Source organism: Carcharodon carcharias, chromosome 34 (assembly GCF_017639515.1).
Source record: "Carcharodon carcharias isolate sCarCar2 chromosome 34, sCarCar2.pri, whole genome shotgun sequence".
Taxonomy (NCBI): Eukaryota; Metazoa; Chordata; class Chondrichthyes; order Lamniformes; family Lamnidae; genus Carcharodon; species Carcharodon carcharias.
The window spans coordinates 5,100,923-5,108,115 of NC_054500.1; positions in this window are offsets into that span (position 1 = coordinate 5,100,923).

The window sequence follows — 7,193 nt, forward strand, 5'->3', positions numbered from 1 at the left end:
ATTACAAAAGTAGGGAGATCATGTTGGAGTTCTTTAGAACCTTAACAAGACAGAATTACCTGGAAAAACTCAGCAGGTCTGGCAGCATCGGCAGAGAAGAAAAGAGTTGACGTTTCGTGTCCTCATGACCCTTCAACAGAACTTCCCTTGGTGAGGCCACAGCTGGAGTACTGTGTGCAGTTCTGGTCGCCACATTATAGGAAGGATGTGATTGCACTGGAGGGGGTGCAGAGGAGATTCACCAGGATGTTGCCTGGGATGAAACATTTAAGTTATGAAGAGAGGTTGGATAGACTTGGGTTGTTTTCGTTGGAGCAGAGAAGACTGAGGGGCGACCTGATCGAGGTGGACAAAATTATGAGGGGCATGGACAGGATGGATAGGGAGCAGCTGTTCCCCTTAGTTGAAGGGTCAGTCATGAGGTGACATAAGTTCAAGGTGAGGGTCAGGAGGTTTAGGGAAAACTTTTTTACCCAGAGGGAGGTGACAGTCTGGAATGCACTGCCTGGGAGGGTGGTGGAGGCGGGTTGCCTCACATCCTTTAAAAAGTACCTGGATGAGCACTTGGCACATCATAACATTCAAGGCTATGGGCCAAGTGCTGGTAAATGGGATTAGGTAGGTAGGTCAGGTGTTTCTCACGTGTTGGTGCGGACTCGATGGGCTGAGGGCCTTTTCTGCACTGTGTGATTCTGTGATTCTGTGAGGTGCACAAGACCAGTTTGGACAAGTTTTACTGGTCCCCTTCATTTCCTGGTTTCACTGTCTGGCTCCTCCTTTACCCTTCAGTGTGTCAGCCTTGGCCCAATGGGTGTCTCTCCCATCATCTGAACCTGAAAGTCATGAGGTCAAGTCCACACAGCGGAGGCTTCAGCACAAATTCTAGGCTGGCACTTCAGGGCAGTGCTGAGGGAAGTGCTGCACTGTCAGAGGCGCTGCCTCTCAGGTAACACGTGCGCTGAGCTCCTGCCTGTTCTCTCAGGTGGATGTGAAAGATCCCATGGCACTATTCGGGAACTCCCCGCAGTGTCCCGGATGACATTTATCCCTCAGCCAACATCACAACCGCAGATTACCTGGGCATTATCACCTGGCTGTCTGCGGGAGCTTGCTGTGCACAAATTGGCAGCCACATCTCCCACATTACAGTGGTGACTACACCTGAAAAGGATTTCATTGGCTGTAAAGTGCTTTGGGGAGTCTGATGAAAGGAGTGGTATAAAGATCGCTGATTCATTGGGGGGGGGGGGGCGTTGGGCAGAACCACCAGGAACCCCCACCCTCCCCCCTCTGACTATGCCCCCACAAAAGGGCTGTGTGTAAACGTTGCCGTGGAATGTTGTTAGCTTCTCGACTACATACAGCGTCACAGTCAAGCAAGATTCCGCCACCTTTTGGGTGCGATCGCCAGGCGGATGATCAGGAGCTGGAACCCCGGCAGCTCTTTAGCGTTAACTCTCCCCACCTCCGAAACCCAGGTTACGCGGCTGACTGCAGCTCCCCCTCCCCCTCCCCTCCCCAGTCACTGCCTCAGCTGAGATCAGACCTATCAGCACAGTTCAGGGTCAGAGTGGGGGTAGGGGGCTATCTGGAACTCGCTGCGTATGTCTCTGCAGCGCAAAGAGTGGTGCAAATATCTACCAGAGCATCCAGGAGAGCTCACAGAGTGTGGAAGTATCAGCTGGAGATAAAGGTCAAGATCCAGAGATGGAATTAAACTTTCTGGCCGGTCAATGGGATTAGGTGGGTGGGTAGGTCAGGTGTTTCTCACGTGTCGGTGCAGACTCGATGGGCCGAAGGACCTCTTCTGTGCTGTGTGATTCTGTGAGTCTCTCCTGGCTGTGGTCGGCAGGACAGCTTCTGGACAGGAAAAGGAGCAAATTCAGCGTCCACAAAGCTTTTGTCCTGTGATGTTACAGAACAGGAAAGCGTTTCAGGGAAACTTAACAACAGAGCGTCTTTACGGGGAAGATCATAGCGTAGTGGTAACGTCACTGGGCTAGAGACCCAGGCTAATTCTCTGGGGGGACATGGGTTCAAATCCCAACCCGAGGAATTTAAATTCGGTTAATCAAATTTGGAATTGAAAGCTAGCCTCAGTGCAGTTGTTGTAAAAACCCATCTGGCTCCCCCTAGGGAGCCTTTCCTGCTCTGACCCATAGGGTGGGGGTCAACATCGAGTCCAGGATTTGGCTCTTAGCTGCCCCTGGGCAATGGCCGAGCAAGCCATGTGGTTGAAGGGCATTAAGGGCAACAGATGCTGGTGATGCCTACGTTGTGTGAAAGAATAAACAGGAATGCACAAAGCTTTCATTATAGTAAAATACCATTAAATTTGACATCTGGCCTCAAAAGATAGTGATATTGGAACAAGTGATCCATATAGGAATAAGTTAAAGGAGGAGAGAGAGGTTTAGAGGGGAGGTGGTGGAGGTGGAGGTGGAGGGGAGGTGGAGGTGGAGGGGAGTAGGGAATCCAGAGCTCAGGGTCTGCTCTTGACCTGGAAACCACATGGACAGCGTCACAAAACCAAACACGAGCAATATAGATGGGAACGTCACATCTGGTTGCTCCCTCATACAAGGCCTTGGAGCACCCTGGAGGCTGGGCTTATCGATGAGGACACAGTGCAGCTTGAGAGACAATAAACAATAAACAAGTGCTTCTGAACTGACAACCAGAATCTACAGGGGCTGTCACTGTCAGCCAGCACTTTGCACACAGCGAGATCCCAAAAACAGCAACTCTGATTGAATCTGTTTTTTTATTTTGCTTCCCCACCCCCCCACCCCCCCTCCAGCCTGCTTTGGGGACATAACGTTGGACCCGACACCAGGAAAACCCTCGTCTCTTCATCGAGCTGCCCTTCTGGAGCTTTTAGGTTAGCTCAGTGGCCTCACTGAGAGCGCAGACGCCCGGCACACCCTCTCACCGTGGCCTACATCACGCCCGGAAGCCTGAGGGTGGGGCTTGATCTCAGAAACCCGAATTCAACAACCCGCCGTGGGTTCCAGGTGACCCTGAAAGGGAGGTTGTGAGGAATTGTCCTCCCGAAAAAGAGGTTTTCTTTTTCTCTTCTGCTCGTCCCCCTGTGTCTCTGGGTGACGATCGATGGGCTGAATTTTACCAGCGCCCCCCCGAGCGGCTGGAATGGAGGGAGTGGGGGAGGGGGGATCGGGGAAGCATCAGGAGTTCCCTCACCCTGCTCCCCTTCCGCTGGAGTAGCCCCTGGGTTATTGAAAGGATGAGGCCCACCCCACACAGGCGGGCAGCCAATTTGTACGATTAAGGCCCCAGTGAGGGGCCGTTGAGTGGGGCCGCTGGCGTTTTGTCGATGGCGGTGTGCCCCCCCCACTGCATGGCGAGGCTGCCAACCCTCATGGAGGAGGTCTCCTTGCAGCAGCCCAGGGTGGGTGACCACCGGCCAAAGAGGGAGTCACGGACAGGAGCGGCAAACACGGGGACCCCCCCCCCCATGGAGCATCCCGAGGGGGCTTCCTCTCCGCCCCACAGCCCCCCTGAGTCCTTCAGGTTGAACCGGTTTACCTGGAGGGGGCCCTATTGGTTGCCAGCCTGTCTCAGCAGCCCCCACCCCTCCCAGTGATGGAGCTGCTAGCTGGGAGGCCTCTGCCTGTAAGACCAGTGAATCAGTCCCACTCCTGCAAGTTCAGGTTCCGAAACCCCACTGGGTCCCAACATCAGGCTGCCCAGGCCCAGGGTAAAATCGAGCCCAGTGACTCCTCATAGTGGGTGTTTATGAACGACCAGTAACCGTGGATCTAGCTGCATTATCCCAGCTAATCTGGATCATCCCCCATCCCAGTACTGACTGCAGTGACAGGCAGTAATCTATAATCATTGCTGAGAAAGAGACAATGCTGTCTAAGCTTCACCAGGACAGATTGAAGAATGCCAAATTTCAGAGGGAACAACAATTTATACTGCATGAGAAAAGGGTGCCGATTGGTTGGCAAATTGACTCTGATTGGTCAAGGATTTGCCATGGAGAATACATCAGGGAACGAGTGCCCCCAGCGCTTTTGTTTAAATTTTTAAAAAGTCGCAATGCGTAATAATTTAATCATTGGCCATTCTAATCTCCTCAGAAACAAGCCCCTCCCACATTATCTCAGCCAAATTGGAAATGCTCAACTTGTAAAGGTTGGAAGAGGAAATTGCATTGACATAGCACCTATCGCAATCTCAAAGTCTCCCACGGAGCTTTCCAGCCAATGAGGTGCCTTTGAATGGTAATCGTTATTGTAATGTAGGAAACACAGCAGTCTATTTGTGCACAGCAAGATCCCACAAACAGCAATGCGATAATAATATATTAGAACATCACTCTGATTGAGACCTAATCCAGGCCACAAATCGAACCTGGATTAGTTTGGGTCTGTCTGGTGAGAGTGTCACACCATGTGTTATCTGACTCCCCACCTACAAGGCACAAGTCAGGAGTGTGATGGAATACTCTCCACTTGCCTGGATGAGTGCAGCTCCAACAACACTCAAGAAGCTCGAGACCATCTAGGACACAAGCAGCTAACTCGATTGGCACCCCTTCCACAAACATTCATTCACTCCACCACCGAAGCACAGTGACAGCAGTGTGTACCATTTACAAGATGCACTGCAGAAACTCACCAAGGTTCTTTCGACAGCACCTTCCAAACCCACGACCACTACCATCTAGAAGAACAAGGGCAGCAGACACATGGGAACACCACCACCTGGAAGTTCCCCTCCAAGTCACTCACCATCCTGACTTGGAAATATATCGCCGTTCCTTCATTGTCGCTGGGTCAAAATCCTGGAACTCCCTCCCTAACAGCACCGTGGGTGTACCTACACCACATGGACTGCAGCAGTTCAAGAAGGCAGCTCACCACCACCTTCTCAAGGGGTAATTAGGGATGGGCAATAAATGCTGGCATAGCCAGAGACGCCCACATCCCCGAAAGAATAAAATAAACCCCTGGGGTGAAACATAGAAACTAGGAGCAGGAGTAGGCCATTCAGCCCTTTGAGCCTGCTCCACCATTCAATGTGATCATGGCTGGTCCTCTCTCTCAACACCATCTCTCTCCCCATACTCCTTGGTGTCTTTAGAGTCTAGAAATCTATCTGTTTCCTTCTTAAGTTTATTCAGTGACTTGGCCTCCACAGTGGGCAGTGATCTTAACTCTGAGTGAGAACAGGTTTGGCTCAAGTCCCAGTCAAGGACATCAGTCCAAGTGCGGCTGCCTCACCTGTGCAGTACTCAGGGAATGCTGCACAGTTGGGGGTGCTGTCCTCCAGATGGGACATTTAAACTGAGTCCCTAACTGCTGTTTCAACTGGACAGAAGAAATCCCATGACCAGTTGGGAGACTCCTCCCTGGTGTCCTGGACAATATGTTTTCCTCAATCAACATCACCAGATACGGGTTTTCTGATTGTTATTGTATAATTGTTTGTGGGAGCTTGCTGTGCATAAATTGACCACTGTGATTGCTACATAACAACAGTGAAGACACTTCAAAAGTGTGCCCTTGGCTGTAAAGCACCTTTGGGACATCCCAAAGTGGTGAAAGGTGCTATAGGATGAAAAAACCTGTCTTTAATTTGAACACACCGAGTGTGTGGTATGGGCTGAGTTCCTTTCCTTTAATGTAGAGGCTGCCCCTTTAAACGTGGCATCCTCCCAGCCTGCCTGGGACTTTCTTGCCGGTGTAGGTGATGGGCTACAAGGGCTGTGTCATGGTGGCAGTGCTGCTTCCCCTGTTTCAGACCTCATGGCCGAAGGAGGTGGGCCATGAGCTGAGCTGCTGGGAAACCGGAAGAGGAGCGGCACGAGGCTGAATTGGTCCTGCAGAGGGTCAGCATGGGCACGATGGGCTGAATAGTCTCCTTCAGTGCTGCAGCCAAGCTATGATTCTACGCAGTGGAGGCCTTTACATTTCACGCAGGCGAACATTCTCTCCAATAATCACCGATCAGAAATGAGGGATTGAACTGACTTTCGGGAATGACCTGGGAGTGATAGACCCGAGCATGGGAAGTCAACTCGAGGGTTTCCTGCTTCCTGCTTTTCCTGGATACGGCTCCCTGAGCTGCAGGACTCCCTCCATAACTCACCCAAGGGCTAATTCTTGCTGTGTGACAGAAAATGTTATCAGGTTATTCACCTGGGGAGTGAATCGCAATTCCACCTCGCCTCGCACTTCATCATTAACACATGACAAAAGTGACTACACTTCAACAACACTTGATTGGCTGCAAAGATCTTTGGGACGTCCTAGGGCTGTGAAAGGTGCTAAATAAATGCACATGAACCTGTACCAAGATCTGGGTAGGCCACAACGAGAACATTAGAGGGTGCAGGGGAGATTTGCCAGAATGATTCCAGGGATGAGGGGTTTTAGCTACAAGGTTAGGTTGGTGAAGCTGGGGCTGTTCTCCTTGGGGCAAAGGAGGTTGAGGGGAGACTTGATCGAGGTGTGCGAGACTATAACAGGATTAGATAAAGCAGACAAAGATAAGCTGTTCCCATTGACTGAGGGCACAAGGACTAGGGGGACACAGATTTAAGATTTTGGGTAAGAAATGAAGGGGGGAATATGATGAAGAATTTTATTACACAGTGAGTGTTAAGGAAGGTGCTGGACATGGATACGACCAATGGTTTCAAGAGGATATTGGGTGGGCACTCAGCGGGGGTGGGGGGGGAGGGGCTAGTAAATGCGCAGGGCTACAGGGGATAGAGTGAGGGAATGGGATTGAATGTATTGCCCTATGGAGAGCCGACATGGACTCAATGGGCCAAATGGCCTCTTTCTGTGCCACAATGATTCTACAACTATGATATAGGAAGGTCACACCAGGAATCTTGATGAACTGTGGGCAGTTAGTGCCATCTGGTGGGTATTCAAGAGACTGCAGCATTTCATGTTCCTCTGCAGTCTGGTCACCAAGGGTCAGCAAGACTGTGACTTAGCCCATGACAACGGAACTGTTTCCATGCCAACCTACAATACCAGGAAAAATCTGAGCAACTGCCTCAAAAACAATCCGGCAACCCCAAAACTACCCTAAATGTAAGCTTGTGAAATCTGAAGAGAATGACTCAACACAGAGTTAATGGTAAATGGTCATTCACTCCAAGGGAGCCCAGACACAGGAGGCCTGACTGGGTTACAAGTTTATTCCAG